The following is a 17577-nucleotide window of genomic DNA, read 5'->3' as shown; positions in this document are numbered from 1 at the left end:
TGATGTCAAGTTGGCCACTTTTAAGCCAGTCACATGACCTTTAAGCCACCCCCTGGCCCCATAATCATGAAGCCACTCCCATCTGGTCACATGGCCGGCAAGCCACACCCACAAAATAAGCCACGCCCACAGCATGGTAGTAAAAAATTTGCAGCTCTTCACTGACCGAGACTCTTACCACTCCACCACCGAGGAATAGCTACTCTTTGCAGGAATATAGCTGGAGAAGGGAAGGGGGAGTTGGCAGGGTGACCAGCAAAATCCATACCATCCAATTAATAGGAAAAGGTTAATCTTCTGATTATATCTGATGAACCGCTTCGACTGGAAGAAGTTCAAATAACTTCTACTCCTTTAAAGAAACATTTCAAGTTCGCTTGCCAATACTGGACTGAGTCAACTTTGACTTAGAGGCTGAGCTACATTGGGAAATAAAATTAGAAGTCAACCCAGCCTTTGCGAAGTTGAGGGCTCAAATCTCTCCGACGGGTAACTTGATGACCTGAGCAAATTGCTATCTTTGCAGCCTAATCCACACCATCGGAAATTAAGGAGGAGGTTTTGGGAGAGCAGGATGAGCAGATAGGAAGTCAAGCATCTCCTTTTATCTGATTACTTTTCAAGGTTACATTTCTGCTCCATCCAGGTGTTTCCCCCACCCCTTGGATTTTTTAAAAATAAACGTCCAGGTTAAAAAAAATGCCACATTGTTCCAAATCAAAGAAAGGCTTGAATATAACTTTCTTTGATGGGGCAGGTGATTGAAAGATGTCTTAAATGTCTCTTTTACTGTTCAGGTGCTCAATGGAGTCCCAAATTTCTATCGCTAAGGGAGACAAAAGGTGTGTTTTCTTATTTCTACTTATTTCTAATTTTCTATAGCTAGGTAGGTAGGTAGGTAGGTAGGTAGGTAGATAGATAGATAGATAGATAGATAGATAGATAGATAGATAGATAGATAGATAGTTGTTTTAGTATTGGATTTACATGTTGTTTTTTGTTATTGTTGTTAGCCGGCCCGAGTCTACAGAGAGGGGCAGCATTCAAATCCAATAAATAAATAGATAGGTAGATAGATAGGTAGATAGGTAGATAGGTAGATAGGTAGATAGGTAGATACGTAGATAGGTAGATAGGTAGATAGGTAGGTAGGTAGATAGGTAGGTAGATAGGTGGGTAGGTAGATAGGTAGATAGGTAGATAGGTAGATAGGTAGGTAGGTAGGTAGGTAGAAAGGTAGATAGGTAGGTAGGTAGATAGGTAGATAGGTAGATAGGTAGAAAGGCAGGCAGGCAGGTAGGCAGATAGGTAGGTAGGTAGGTAGGTAGAAAGATATATATATATATATATATATATATATATATATATATATATATATATATATATATGTTAAATGTTTTTAGCTGGAATTTTAAAATTAAGGGAGACTAGGATAGATCCATTTCGGCCTTATTAGGCCTCATCAGCTAGCCACACCCTTTCTTTACTGGGATTCGATCTGGGAAGCTTCTGCATTGTAAAGCAGATATATATATATATATATATATATATATATATTTGTTTTTGTAGATTTTCACAGATATAGGTATGTAGGTATGTAGGTATTGGTGTATTTGGGTGTAAGATTGATGGAATCTTGGCGACGTTTCAATGAGGTCCCTGTTTCTGTCTGTTTCCTGCAGAGTTTTTGCTGTTGTCTTAAGTAGGCTTGAGGGGTAGCCAATTAGCCGAAAGCCTACTCCCGAGGAGACCTCCTCCTGAGTAGCCATTCCTGCCTTTTGGCAGCTCTGCGCGCTCATGCATGAAGAAGAGGCTCCTCCTCTTCTTCCTCATCACTGCTGTGAGGTGCTGGAGGTTCCAAAGGCCCTTGCTGAACCTCTACTATGGCACCAAGTGCTCGCCAACCTCTTCCATGTCTGACTCGGGCACCAGTGACACAGGCCGCTGTCACATCAACACACTGGCGTCTTCTTGGATAGAATCTGCTACCAGCTGCATGAGCTGCTGGCAGGCCACAACAGGCTCACCAAGCAAACACAAAATGTTAAAAGGTGACGCTTACTTTGAGACCACCAAAAGCATATTTTTCCCTGTCAAGTTCCACAGCAGACATTCATAAACATAACCAGATGTCTCGAACTAGAAGCAAGAGCTTAGTCTGAGATCAGAGGAAGCCTGTTTTGTGTTGTCAAGCACCACAACAGGCGTTCACAGAAACAACCAGATGTCCTTGGCTAGAAGCAAGAGTTTCTGGAAAAGGTGCAAAAAAGAGCTGCAAGATTGATAAAAGAAATGGAGCACCTCCCTTATGAAACCAGGTTGCAACACAACCTGTTCTGCTTAGGCTGTCCATGGTTGATTTCTCCAGATTCCGAAGAGGTCAGTAAGCGGCGTGTGCCCTCTTGTTCTTGTGTTCACTTTCCTATTAAAAACACTTCCCTCCTGAACCTTATTTAACCTTTTAACATATTTAAATGTTTAGATCCTGCCCCCCCCCTTTTCCTTCTGTCCTCCAGACTATACAGATGGAGTTCATGAAGTCTTTCCTGAAAGGTTTTATGCTTAAGACCTTCCACCATTTTTGTAGCCCGTCTTTGGACCCGTTCAATTTTATCCCTCTCTTTTTATAGGTGAGGTCTCCAGAACTGAACACAGTATTCCAAATGTGGTCTCACCAGCATTCTATACAGCGGGATTACAATCTCCCTCTTCCTGCTTGTTATACCTCTACCTATGCAGCCAAGCATCCTACTTGCTTTCCCTACCGCCTGACTGCACTGTTCACCCATTTTGAGACTGTCTGAAATCACTACCCCTAAATCCTTTTCTTCTGAAGTTTTTGCTAACTTAGAACTGCCAATACAATACTCAGATTGAGGATTCCTTTTCCCCAAGTGCATTATTTTACATTTGGAAACATTAAACTGCAGTTTCCATTGCTTTGACCATTTATCTAGTAAAGCTAAATCATTTACCATATTACAGACACCTCCAGAAATATCAACCCTATTGCACACTTTAGAGTCATTGGCAAATATGCAAACCTTCCCTACCAAACCTTCCCCTATGTCACTCACAAACATATTAAAAAGAATAGGACCCAGAACAGACCCTTGTGGAACACCGCTTGCAACCTGTCTCTGCGCAGAATACTCACCGTTAACAATAACTCTCTGATGTCTACGCTTCAGTATTCCAAATGTGGTCTCACCAGCGCTCTATACAGCGGGGTCACAATCTCCCTCTTCCTGTTTGTTCTACCTCTAGCTATGCAGCCAAGCATCCAACTCGCTTTCCCTACCACCTGACTGCACCATTCACCCATTTTGAGACTGTCAGAAATCGCTACCCATACATGTGAGTTGGAACGGGATTTGGCTTCCGTGCATATGCAGTAACCAAATCTCATGACAATATGCACAGGTGCACATGATTTCATCTTCAGGGGAATTCTGGGAGTTGAAGTCCAAATATCTTCAAGTTGCCAAGGTTGGGTAACACTGGCGTAGGTATTCTGGTCCCAAGCCATGCAGGGCTTTACAGGTGATAACCAACACATTACCAGGGTACTAATTCTCTTCATGTTCCAAAGATACTATTCTTTTTTTAAAAAAATTATCTCGATTGCTCCCATTCTCATTGAGATGTTGGCACATGTTGAGACCTCCCGTATGCAAAATATCTCTCCTCGCTTCCCAGAACAAGTGTTTTGATGCTAATGTTTTAATTTTATTTATTTATTTTTATTTATTTATTTATTTATTCATTTGTCCAATACACAAATACATAGGAAGAAAATAGACATGTGGTAATATATACAGTGATCCCCCGCTCTTTGCGAGGGTTCCGTTCCAGGACCCCCCGCAACGAGCGGGTTTTCGCGAAGTAGCGCTGCGGAAGTAAAAACACCCTCTGCGCATGTGCAGAGGGTGTTTTTACTTCCGCAGCGCTAGCGAGGAGCCTAAGATTGGGGGCGGCGCGGGTGTTTTAAAACATCCCCGCCGACATGAGGGGCTCGCTAGCACACCCCCAAACCCGGGTTGGGGGTTCGGGGGTGTGCTAGCGAGCCTCCCATGTCGGCGGGGATGTTTTAAAACACCCGCGCGACTTTCCAATGAGTCCCGAAGACAAACGCGTTGTCTTCGGGACTCATTGGAAAGTCGCGCGGGTGTTTTAAAACATCCCCGCCGACATGAGGGGCTCGCTAGCACACCCCCAAACCCGGGTTGGGGGTTCGGGGGTGTGCTAGCGAGCCTCCCATGTCGGCGGGGATGTTTTAAAACACCCGCGCGACTTTCCAATGAGTCCCGAAGACAAACGCGTTGTCTTCGGGACTCATTGGAAAGTCGCGCGGGTGTTTTAAAACATCCCCGCCGACATGGGAGGCTCGCTAGCACACCCCCGAGCCCCCAACCCGGGTTTGGGGGGTGGTAGGAAGCTCCCATTGTTGGCGGAGACCTTTTAAAACACTCGCGCGGCTTCCAAACCGAGTCCTGGAAGCCGCGCGAGTGTTTTAAAAGGTCTCCGCCAACAATGGGAGCTTCCTACCACCCCCCAAACCCGGGTTGGGGGCTCGGGGGGGGTGCTACGAAGCTCCCATTGTTGGCGGAGACCTTTTAAAACACTCGCGCGGCTTCCAAACCGAGTCCTGGAAGCCGCGCGAGTGTTTTAAAAGGTCTCCGCCAACAATGGGAGCTTCCTACCACCCAGCTGAGTCGGGGAGCGAGTTCGCTCCCGGACTCAGCACGAAAGCCCCGAGTGACAGCGCCAAGGAACGGGCCTGTCCACGCTGTCTCTCGGCGCTTTCCAGCTGAGTCGGGGAGCGAGTTCGCTCCCGGACTCAGCTGGAAAGCGCCGAGAGACAGCGTGGACAGGCCCGTGCGGCGAGAATGAACGGCGTGGGCGGGCGAAGGGCGGGCGGCAGCGAGGAGTTTGCGTGGGCGGTGGGGAAACTCCTCGCTGACGCCAGCAAGAGGGGGAAGACCCAGGGAAGCCGCTGCCATCTACGCATGCGTGCCCGGCACGCATGCGTAGATGGTATTTTTGACTTCCGGGTTGAAAAATAGCGAAGTACCCTATTCGCAATGGTTGGGGACGCAATAAACGGGGGATCACTGTATAAGGGTAAAAGTGAACTTAGAGGAGAGGATATATGAAAGGAAGAGAATATATATGATAGGTGAAAGAGAGGAAAGACAATTGGACAGGGGACGAAAGGCACATCAGTGCACTTATGTACGCCCCTTACTGGCCTCTTAGGAACCTGGAGAGGTCAATCGTGGATAAATGTTGGGGGTTAGGGGTTGACACAATTGAGTCTGGTAATGAGTTCCACGCTTCGATAACTCGATTGTTGAAATCATATTTTTTACAGTCAAGTTTGGAGCGGTTCGTATTAAGTTTGAATCTGTTGCGTGCTCTTGTGTTGTTGCGGTTGAAGCTGAAGTAGTCATTGACCGGTAGGACGTTGCAGCATATGATCTTGTGGGCAATACTCAAATCGTGTTTTAGGCGCCGTAGTTCTAGGCTTTCTAGGCCCAGGATTGTTAGTCTATTTTCGTAGGATATTCTGTTTCGAGTGGAGGAGTGAAGGGCTCTTCTGGGGAAATATCTTTGGACATTTTCAAGGGTGTTGATGTCTGAGATGTGGTATGGGTTCCAGACAGATGAGCAGTAGTCTAGGATGGGTCTGGCAAAAGTTTTGTAGGCTCTTGTGAGTTGTGTGAGATTGCCTGAGCAGAAGCTGCGTAGGATCAGGTTAACAACTCTAGAAGCTTTTTACCTTCTTGTGTCTTAGAGCTGTTCCTAACGACGCTTTTTGTCATTTGCAATAGCCCCGGATCCAGCTCTAAATGTTTCTTTAAAAGCCGAGCTTGTTTTACGGGGTGCTCGTCCAAGCTATTAATCTGAAATGTTTCATAAACCTTCCTCTGTATTTTTTTTAAATACTATCGAATAATTACCCTTTGAAAACTGGCTACTGCAGTAATTTCAGCAAGAGAGTTTGGGGATAGATATTAAAATGATAATAGCGGCACATTACAATAGATCTTCCGAGCGGAAACGCAAAGGAATGGAAAATTAGCAGCTTAAGGCAGGTTGCGTAAGATGTACGGTGATGTTTTATTGCTTTAAAAGACAGAGCTGTTGCTTCCATGCAATGGCCCTGATCCAGCCGTAGTTTGAGGAAACTAATCCCATTAACAGCTGGTGGGCAGGTCTCCATATTCACACCAAAAGACATTTTTTGGCCAGTGGAAAGATTTAGGACAGAACAAAGTCCTATAATGCCCATATGGCCCAGTAGCTTTGCAGCCACGTTCTTTGAGACAGATGTACAGCCCTTTCTCCCATCTAGCTTTTATCTACAGATTCTTTTTATTTAAAACTGAAAAAAGTATGGGTGTGGGGGATAATTGGGACACACGAGTACACAACAGATACAAACTGAATGTAAACTGCTCCAAACTCGGCTGCAGGAAATACAGTAACCGAGTAGTTGATGCATGGAACTCACTACCGGACTCTGTAGTATCATCACCTAACGCCCAAAACTTTACCCTTAGACTATCCACTGTTGACCTCTCCCGATTCCTAAGAATAGAATAGAATAGAATAGAATGGAATGGAATAGAATGGAAAGGAATGGAATGGAATTATAATAGAATAGAATGGAATAGAATAGAATAGAATAGAATAGAATGGAATGGAATGGAATGGAATGGAATGGAATGGAACGGAACGGAACGGAACGGAACAGAACAAAACAGAACAGAACAGAATAGAATAACAGAGTTGGAAGGGACCCTGGAGGTCTTCTAGTCCAGCCCCCTGCTTAGGCAGGAAACCCTACACCACTTCAGACAAATGGTTATCCAACATCTTCTTTAAAACTTCCAATATTGGAACATTCCGCGCATGCACAGAAGCAAAAAAAATGCTAAAATCTCATGCCCGTGAGTGTCCCCTCACACGTCCATGGATGCCGCCATCTAATTTTTGCTTCTAGCATGTGCAGAAGCTGAGTTGTCACAGCACAAGAGGAAGCGAAGCGGCAGTGAGGTATGTTAGTCTGGCATGCATGCATGCGCCTCCCAGTGTGTTTTTGCTTCTGTGCATGCCCAGGGAGCAAAACCTTGTGACGGGACGTGCGTGGGCATGAGATTTCGGCAATATTTTGCTTCTGCGCATGCACAGAAGCAAAAATTAATCACTGAAATCTCATGCACACGTTTGCTCAGAAAATTTTGCTTTCTGCGCATGCGTAGAAGCAAAAACAGGCTGGGATGCAGGCACGCATGCCAGAGACGCAAAGATGTGCGCATAGCACACTGGTAATGGCGGTAAGTGGAATCCGCCTGTTGTGGTTAGCTCTGGCCCTGCTCCTGCCCCAAGAACTGTGGATGTGGGGGAGATATCCACATGCTGCAGGCCTGTTTTGCCCCCGGTGGAATCTGCTGATGAAGGCTCCTCTGACCAAGAAGACATGAGTGACAGGGAGGAGGAGAGTGGGGCAGACAGCTCGGAAGGAGATCAATTATCTAGCTCCTCCTTGGATTCAGAACAAGAGTTAATGATACAGCCACGCATGCGGAGAGCGATGCATAGGCAGCAACAACTGAGAGATTATTATCAAAGAAAATGAGGCCACCTGTGGTTGGGTGGGGCTGTGGTAATTAGTGAGGCTGCTATAAAGAGCAGCCTGGGGTTTGGCCATTGTGGAGGATTATCTGATCGTTGTGTTTCGTGACTGCTTTACTGACTTGGACCTTTTGTGTGCTGATTTTCCCCCGCTTTGAAACTAAACCAGAGCAAAGTGTGTTTCATGCATTTCAGTGTGTTTCATAGGAAAATGAGCACAAGAACAAGGGGACACAATCTGAAGTTAGTTGGGGGAAAGATCAAAAGCAATGTGAGGAAATATTATTTCACTGAAAGAGTAGTAGATCCTTGGAACAAATTTCCAGCAGACGTGGTTGGTAAATCCACAGTAACTGAATTTAAACATGCCTGGGATAAACATATATCCATCCTAAGATAAATCACAGGAAATAGTATAAGGGCAGACTAGATGGACCATGAGGTCTTTTTCTGCCGTCAGTCTTCTATGTTTCTATGTTTCTATGTTTCACTTTGTGAAAGAAGAAGGACTGTGAATTGCCTCACAGCTGCAAGATAAGTATCTCAGAACTGATAAGGGACTTGTACAAATTACCAGTTTGTTTGGAGACGAGTGCTCTTTGCTATACCAAAAGAGGGCTTAGGTTAAGGGAATTTTCATTATAAAGAACATTGTGTTGAATTTTCAAACGTGTGTGTGTCTGAAATTTGTACCTGTGAATTTTTGGGAGGATTCTACCAGAGAGCCCGACAGAACACCGCCCCTGCTACCATTCTATGCTCTATGCAATTTTTCCCTGCATCCGATATAATTATTCATTTACTTCATTATATTTCATCATGTTTACATAATTGTTGGTGTCAAGCAACATGACCTGAGCGGTGTACAATAAAAAAAAAACAACTGACATTACTTGAGCTTTAACACACTTCTATTACCAACAATTTAAGATTTGCAGGAGGTTTTTGCCATCATAAACACACTCTTGAAATTATCTACTGTCATGTCTGAGACTTCCTAAATTTGTTGAAGCTATGTTATTTTTTTAATATTGAGCATTACTTATTGATCTGCACAAAAGTTTTATTTTCAATTCTCAGGGCTCTTTCCATTATGTAAATCAGGAAGGGCAATTTTGTCAACCGAAGTGAGGGGCGGCAGGAAAAAAAAAACTCATCATAATAATTGTTTCAAATTTTATTATGGAAAAAGACCCTTGTGAAGTTTGTGTAATAGGTTATGCATAATGAATAGAATAATATTTTAGGGGGAGTACGTGACGGCAGGCGAGCAAGAAAGACGTTTCCCAGTTGTGCATAAATGCAATTTACAGCCTGAGAAATATGTTTTTAAAGCCTGTAACCAAGAAATATTAAACAAAATCAAAGTGCAAATGTATTTTCTGTTGCAGCTTTTTGGAAGATGGGTGGGTCGAATGGCTGCTCTCAGGTTGCGGACTGTAAGAAGTGGCAAAGAATCAGACCTTTTCAGAGGTTGAATGAAACAGCAATAGGAATAGCATTTAGACTTGTCCCCAACAATCTGGGTCCTCATATTGGCGGGACCCAGGGGAAGAGCCTTCTCTGTGGCAGCCCCGGCCCTCTGGAACCAACTCCCCCCAGAGATTAGAATTGCCCCCACCCTCCTTGCTTTTCGTAAGCTTCTTAAAATCCACCTCTGCCACCAGGCATGGGGGAACTGAGATACTCTTTCCCCCTAGGCCTTTACAATTTTATGCATGGTATGTCTGTCTGTATGTATGTTTGGTTTTATAATAAGGGTTTTTAACCTTTTTTAATATTGGATTGTTTATATGCTGTTTTTATTACTGTTGTTAGCCGCCCCGAGTCTACGGAGAGGGGCAGCATACAAATCCAATAAATAAGCAAGTAAGTAAGTAAGTAAGTAAGTAAGTAAGTAAGTAAGTAAGTAAGTAAGTAAGTAAGTAAGTAAATAAGTAAATACATACATACATACATACATACATACATACATACATACATACATACATACATACATTACCCACCTCGCAGTGATGGGCTCCTACAGGTATGGTCAGCTACACAGAACCGGTAGAAAAATTTTGATTTTTTTTCCCTTTTGTTCCCTTCTGAGCTCTGGGTGTGTTTTTCCTATTGCAGTACATGAGGTCAAATGTGTATAATTTTAGAAGAGCTGTGCGTGCATGTGTATGTGTATGTGTGTGTATATACACTTTATATAGTCAATAATGTATATTTTTGTGTGCCTGTGTGTAATATGTATATACACATATGGCATATATACTGTACATAGAATTAAATAGTATATTCTGGATGTTCAGTAATAGTAAATAGATAGGGAAATCATATCTTTTTGAGGCGAGGAGGGGCCAGGCACCCTAATCCTAACCCAAACCCTTGACGTGAGCGACGCCAAGTTGGCCATCTTCAAGCAAGTCACATGACCTTTAAGCCACCTCCTGGTCACATGATCATCAAGTCACTCCCACCTGGTCACGGGGCCATCAAGTCACACTCACAAAATAAGCCATGCCCACAGTGTGGTAGTAAAAATTTTTGCAGCCCTTCCTTCCTTCCTTCCTTCCTTCCTTCCTTCCTTCCTTCCTTCCTTCCTTCCTTCTCTTTCTTTCTCTCCCTCTCTCTCTCTCTCTCGCGCACACACACACACACACACATACAGAAAGAGAGAGATACACCTGATATACAGTATATTGCAAGTTTTTCCACAAACACTGTATGTGCAATCATGTTATTCACCGGCGTTGCGGTCTTCTAGCAGTCGGGGGTGTCTGTGCATCAATTTTTAATTCCAACGGAACTGCCCAAGGAAAAAAAGAATCACCTGTTTACAGATAGCTTTGATTTCATGTCATATATATTTTATGAATGGGACTCCCAATGCCATCCCCCATCCCCTGTAAGCTTGGCTTTGTTACACTGGCAAAATGGGGAATGTCATAATAAAATGAAGAGATGCTGGAAAAATAGAGGGAAATGGAGATTCTCCACTGAATAAATCAGAATTTCAGTTTTCATTCCCACTGGATTTTTGCCTGTCTTCTTTCAAGGTTGGGAAGCAACTAAGCTCTATCATTGTATTGTATTGTATTGTATTGCATTGCATTGCATTGCATTGCATTGCATTGCATTGCATTGCATTGCATTGCATTTTTATTTTATTTTATATTTTATTATTTTATTATTTGTTTTGTTTTGTTTTGTTTTGTTTTGTTTTGTTTTGTTTTGTTTTGTTTTGTTTTATTTTATTTTATTTTATTTTATATTTTATTTTATATTTTATTTTATTTTATTTTATTTTATTTTATTTTATTTTATTTTATTTTATTTTATTTTATTTTATTTTATTTTATTTTATTTTATTTTATTTTATTTTATTTTATTTTATATATTTCATTTTATTGCTTTCTTTTACTTTATGTTTTCTTTTACTTTATATTTATTTTATTGCATTTATTTTATTTTATTACTTTATCACCTTTAGAAACCTCAAATTTCCCCACAAAAGAGAGTTTTGAAATTTTAATTATGTCTTATTTTAATATTTTTTTCCTGCTAATCACTTTGTCATGAATATACTTTATAGAAAAAAGGTCAATAATTTGCAAATAGATTAGTAGTTTAAATTTTTTTCTAGAGGATCTGTTTCATAAGGGGTGGGAACTAATGCGTCTTTTTAAAATATTTTGATTGTTTTGTGCTGGGTTTTTTTTTTTTTTTTGATAATGTGCTTTTTTTGCAATGTTGTTACAGTGGGCTTTAGCACTTAGGTTGTTGCATATGTGTACCCCAAGATCTTTGACAGAGTGAGGGATGTCTACAAGTTCGTTTCCTCCAAGTATGTATTTAGTATTCTGATTCTTTTTGCCAATGTATAAGACAGAGTATTTGTTGGTTGAGATTTGAAGTTGCCAGTTGTTTGACGATTCAGCTAAATGATCGTTGCCGGTGGTATTAAATAATTTAACATCATCATCAGCAGTTAAACATCTGCAAGAAAAGTCCAGAGACCCCAAAATCTTGATTCTTTTACACATGCACACAAATACACACACCCCTACAGACAGGAAGTTGAACAACTATCCTTGTGATGTGACCAGAACAATCTAGAACTGAACACACAAAAAACCATATAAATGGTGGTAGACTTTAGGAGAAACCCTTCCACCCTTCCACCTCTCACAGTACTAGACAACACAGTATCAACAGGAGAGAATTTCAAATTTCTAGGTTCTATCATATCTCAAGACCTAAAATGGTCACCTAACATCAAAAACATCATCAAAAAAGCACAACAAAGAATGTTCTTTCTGTGCCAGCTAAGGAAGCTCAAACTTCCCAATGAGCTACTGATTCAGTTCTAGAGAGGAATCATTGAGTCTCTCATCTGCACCTCTATAACTGTCTGGTTCGGTTCTGCAACCCAACAAGACCGACAGACTTCAGAGGAGAATCAGAATTGCAGAAAAAACAATTGCTGCCAACCTGCCTCCCATTGAGGACCTGTAGACTGCACGAGTCAAAAAGAGGACGGGGAAAATATTTACTGACCCCTCGCATCCTGAACACAAACTGTTTCAACTCCTACCCTCAAAATGTCGCTACAGAGCACTGCACACCAAGACAACTAGACACAAGAACAGTTTTTTTCCCGAAGGCCCTCACTCTACTAAACAAATAATTCCCTCAACACTGTCAGACTTTTTACGAAGTCTGCACTTCTATTTCTACTAGTTTTTCTCATCATTCCTATCATCTTTTTCCTCCCACTTAGGACTGTATGACTGTAACTTGTTGCTTGTATCCTAAGATTTTTATTAATATTGATTCTTTCTTCATTGCTGTTGTATCCTGGAATGGCTACCTTGTAACGCTGTAAATAGTTTGTTCCTCTTTTCCAGCGCTGTCTGAGCCCAAGCAGGAAGTCGCTCCTGATTGGCTCAGACGCGGCCGGCTCTCGCTTTGGCGGGAACCGCAAAAGTATAAAAGAAGCGGTTTCTCCCTGCAGAGCCAGTCGGTACTCGCTGAACTGTCACTTTACCTTGCTGAGCTGTCACTTGTTCTCTGAGCTGAATAAAAGTACCGATTGCTCAAAACCCTGTCTCTGGGTCTACTTCACTGGCGACGAACGAACGGAAGAACTTCGCGTGCAACATGGACAAAATCCAGATCGGCCAGGCTCCAGAACTCTTCGATTCCGAGAAAATGACATGGGACGAGTACATGGCCACCTTCGAGATATTCCTCGAGGCGGCGGGAATGCAGGACGCCGGAGCCGATCGCAGACGGGCTATTTTTCTCAACTACTGCGGCGCAGAGATCCGTAGACTTGCCCAAACTCTCACCGAGCCAGAACAAGCAAGAGCCACAGCGTGGGACGTCCTTCAACAGAAACTAGCGAGCCATTTTAAACCAACCAGACCAGCCATGGTTTACCGGCATCAATTTCACATGATGGCTCAGAGAGAAACCGAGTCAATCAGCCAATTCACAACGCGGCTTCGAACGGTACTTGCTCAATGCAAGTTTCAAGACCCGGAAGCTCGCCTTACCGACGCCTTGGTTTTCGGCATGAAGAGCAACTCGGTGAGAAACAAACTCCTCACCGAAGAAGAGCCGACGCTACAAACCGTAATTAAATTAGCACAAACCGCGGAAGCAGCCGACGCAGCGGCAAGAGAATTAAAGGAGCACGGAAGGCGAGAAATCATTGCCAAAATCAACGCCGAGTCTCCCAGCGCCGAGGGAACAGACGACCTCAGCCAGCCGACTAGAAACGGGGACAACTGCCTCCTCCTGCAAGACCAGCCGAGACATCCTAGAGCTACTCACCCAGCCCCCTGCGCGGGCTGCCGGGGAAATCACCAGCGCCATCGATGCCCCTTCCGAGACGCTACTTGCCACCGTTGCAACCGGAGAGGCCACATCGCCATCGCATGCAGAGCAACGGCACCAGAAGAAACGTTTGCCACACAACAATACCAGCGACCTCAAAACCAACCCCCCCAATCGCGAGAAAGGAGACCGTTCCGCAGCTCGGGTCAAAGGAACTACTCAAGCGCTAACCGCGACTACAATAGAGGTAACTCTAAATTTTCCGTGAATAACACGGCAACCAAAAAGGGGGCTAAAATTGTTATCTCATTGTTACTAAATAACCAGCCTTGCTCAATGGAGCTGGATACGGGCTCGAGATATACCATCATGCCCTGGGAAAAATTTAAACTATACATGCCTAATGTGTCTGGGGAACTGACAGTGTTGAATTCCTTGGGTATAAAATAGATAAGGAAGGTATCCACCCCACAACAGAGAAGCTGAGAGCAATTAGAGAAGCCCCAGAGCCACAAGATAAGAATGAGTTGCAGGCATTTTTGGGCCTCCTTAATTTTTATTCCGTTTTTTTAAAGCAGAAGGCAACAGTAGCAGAGCCTCTCCATCGTTTACTCCAGAAGGAAGCCCGCTGGACATGGGGGAAAACTGAACGTGAAGCTTTTTCTCAAATAAAAAATTTAATAACTTCTAAAAGTGTAGTAGTCCAATATAGTGCTTCACTACCCATTAGGCTCACGTGCGACGCTTCGCCGTACGGCATAGGAGGAGTCTTAGCTCACGTTCTACCGAATAAGACAGAGGCCCCAATAGCATTCTTTTCAAGAACCATGACCAGCACAGAGAGGAATTATAGCCAGTTAGACAAGGAGGCTCTAGCATTAGTGGCAGGGGTAAAGAAGTTTCACAATTACATTTTTGGGAGAAGCTTTGAGCTAGTCACTGACCACAAACCCCTACTAGGCCTGCTAGCCCCCAACAAGCCCACTCCACCGTTTATGTCTCCAAGACTAATCAGATGGGCCCTTTTCCTCTCAGGGTATCAGTATGAGCTCACCCACAAGGGGGGGAAGGAAATCAATCATGCAGACGGCCTCAGCAGATGCCCCATAGCAGACTTGGTAGAAGACCCTGTTCCTGCCACAGATGTGCTAATGATAGAACTCGAGGAAAACCCACTAACCACAGCAAAAGAGGTAGCTGCACACACGCAGCAAGACCAAATCCTTAAACAAGTGGTGAACTGTGTTCTAAAGGGATGGCAAAATGATATTGTTAAACCTGAATTGTGTGATTTTAAGAACAAAAGGCTTGAATTATCATATGTAAAAGGTTGTTTGCTGTGGGGGGATAGAGTGATCATCCCCAAACGCCTAAGGGAAAAGGTACTCAAAATGTTACACGTGGGCCATCCTGGGATTGTCAGGATGAAGAGCCTAGCAAGGGGGCATTTATGGTGGCCAGGGCTTGATGCTGATATTGAAAGTTGGGTTTCAAAGTGTGACCCGTGCCAAGAGTCTAGGCCCAGTCCCCCCAAAACAACTCCGGCTGAGTGGGAACAGCCTGCTGGCCCTTGGTCTAGGATCCACATTGATTTTGCTGGCCCAGTGGGGTCTCAGTACTTCCTAATAGTGGTTGATGCTTTCTCCAAATGGTTGGAAATAATAGCAATGAACAACATAACCACAAGTGCCACTATCAAGGTATTGAGCAGACTGTTTGCATCCCATGGTTGCCCTGATCTATTAGTGTCTGACAATGGACCACAACTAACAGCCAGGCAATTCGAATTATTCCTAGATGGCCTAGGGGTCAGACATGCCCTCGTCTCGCCTTACTCGCCCTGGGCTAACGGGTTGGCAGAACGTTACGTAAGGGTGGCAAAGGAGGCATTGCACAGGTCAGGCCCTGGAGATGTGCAACAGAACTTGGACCAATTCTTATTAACCCAGCACATTACCCCTAACTCGCACACACATGTAAGCCCTGCAGAGTTATTGATGGGGAGAAAGTTGAGGTCACCATTAGACAGGTTAAACCCAAGGTTCTGTGTGAATAATAACCAAATGTGCATGAAACCAGAAAGAGAAATGTATTTGGGTCAAAATGTATATGTAAAATGCTTTGATGGAAATGTAAACTGGATGAAGGGAATTATTGTTAAGCAAAACGCACCCAAGACTTATATTGTTAAACTGGAGGATGGTCGTTTGTGGAAACGACACATAGACCACATTCGGAAACGAACTGAAAACCAATTGCAACAACCCGCTGACTCGGACTCTCCCCCCTCAACAGACTTTTGTACATTGCCCGAACTAAGGAACACGCAAAGAGACTTATCGGGCCAGGGGGAACCATCCAGCGACGCCGAGCCATCCTCGTCCTCCGAGGCCTTCGTTGGGCCCGCCAGGCCAAGTCCGCCGCACCGGGAGAGCAGCGGCGAGCCATCCTCCACAGTCAGTGGCGAAGGAGAAAATGGACTGCGCAGGTCAGCGCGAGAGCCTCGAAGGCCTCACCGATTGGACGACTTCGTCACGTGGCTTTCTTGATGGATGAGTCCAACTATGAGGGGAGGGGTGTTGTATCCTGGAATGGCTACCTTGTAACGCTGTAAATAGTTTGTTCCTCTTTTCCAGCGCTGTCTGAGCCCAAGCAGGAAGTCGCTCCTGATTGGCTCAGACGCGGCCGGCTCTCGCTTTGGCGGGAACCGCAAAAGTATAAAAGAAGCGGTTTCTCCCTGCAGAGCCAGTCGGTACTCGCTGAACTGTCACTTTACCTTGCTGAGCTGTCACTTGTTCTCTGAGCTGAATAAAAGTACCGATTGCTCAAAACCCTGTCTCTGGGTCTACTTCAATTGCTTATTTGGCCCCTATGACAATCATTAAGTGTTGCACCACATGATTCTTGACAAATGTATCTTTTTCGTTTATGTACGCTGAGAGCATGTGTACCAAGACAAATTCCTTGTGTGTACAATCACACTTGGCCAATAAAAATTCTATTCTATTCTATTCTTTACCAACAGTACCACCCCTGGTTCTCTTACTATTCCTTTAAAAAAAAAAAAATTAGCAGCTGTAAGATAGGCAGACTTCAATTCCCAGAATTCCTCAGCCACCTTTTGCTGGATTAATAAATTGGAGAGGAAGGGCAGAGATTTATTTATTTGTTTGTTTGTTTGTTTGTTTGTTTATTTATTTATTATGTATGTATGTATGTATGTATGTATGTATGTATGTATGTATGTATGTACGTACTTACTTACTTACTTACTTACTTACTTACTTACTTACTTACTTACTTATTTATTTGATTTTTATGCCACCCTTCTCCTTAGACTCAGGGTGCCTTACAACATGCTAGCAATAGCACTTTTTAACAGAGCCAGCCTATTGCCCCCACAATCCAGGTCCCCATTTTACCCACCTCGGAAGGATGGAAGGCTGAGTCAACCTTGAGCCGGTGATGAGATTCGAACCGCTGACTTTCAGATCTACAGTCAGCTTCAGTGGCTTACAGTACAGCACTCTACCTGCTGCGCCACCCCGGCTCTATAATATGCAGTTAGAGATGCACTTAGCCTACACCTGGATGTCTCCTAGTACAGGTATTCTTCAACTTATGAACACAATTGAACCCAAAATTTCTGTTGCATGAATTTTGTCGTATATTATGACTATCCTTGTAAGTGAACCACTGCAACCATCATATGTATAAACCAGTTGCCAAATGTGGGAAGCTGGAATAGTCGCAAGTGTGAAAAATCGTCACTTTTTTTCCCGTAGCATTGTGACTTCGAACAGTCACTAGCAATAGCAATAGTGCTTAAATTTATATAGGGAGGACATGATTGAAACATTTAAATATGTTAAAGGGTTAAATAAGGTCCAGGAGGGAAGTGTTTTTAATAGGAAAGTGAACACAAGAACAAGGGGACACAATCTGAAGTTAGTTGGGGGAAAGATCAAAAGTAACATGAGAAAATATTATTTTACTGAAAGAGTAGTAGATCCTTGGAACAAACCTCCAGCAGACGTGGTAGATAAATCCACAGTAACTGAATTTAAACATTCCTGGGATAAACATATATCCATCCTAAGA

Source organism: Erythrolamprus reginae, chromosome 4, assembly GCF_031021105.1.
Source record: "Erythrolamprus reginae isolate rEryReg1 chromosome 4, rEryReg1.hap1, whole genome shotgun sequence".
Lineage (NCBI taxonomy): Eukaryota > Metazoa > Chordata > Lepidosauria > Squamata > Dipsadidae > Erythrolamprus > Erythrolamprus reginae.
The sequence above is the reverse complement of the archived record's forward strand: the minus strand, read 5'-3'. Positions refer to the sequence as shown.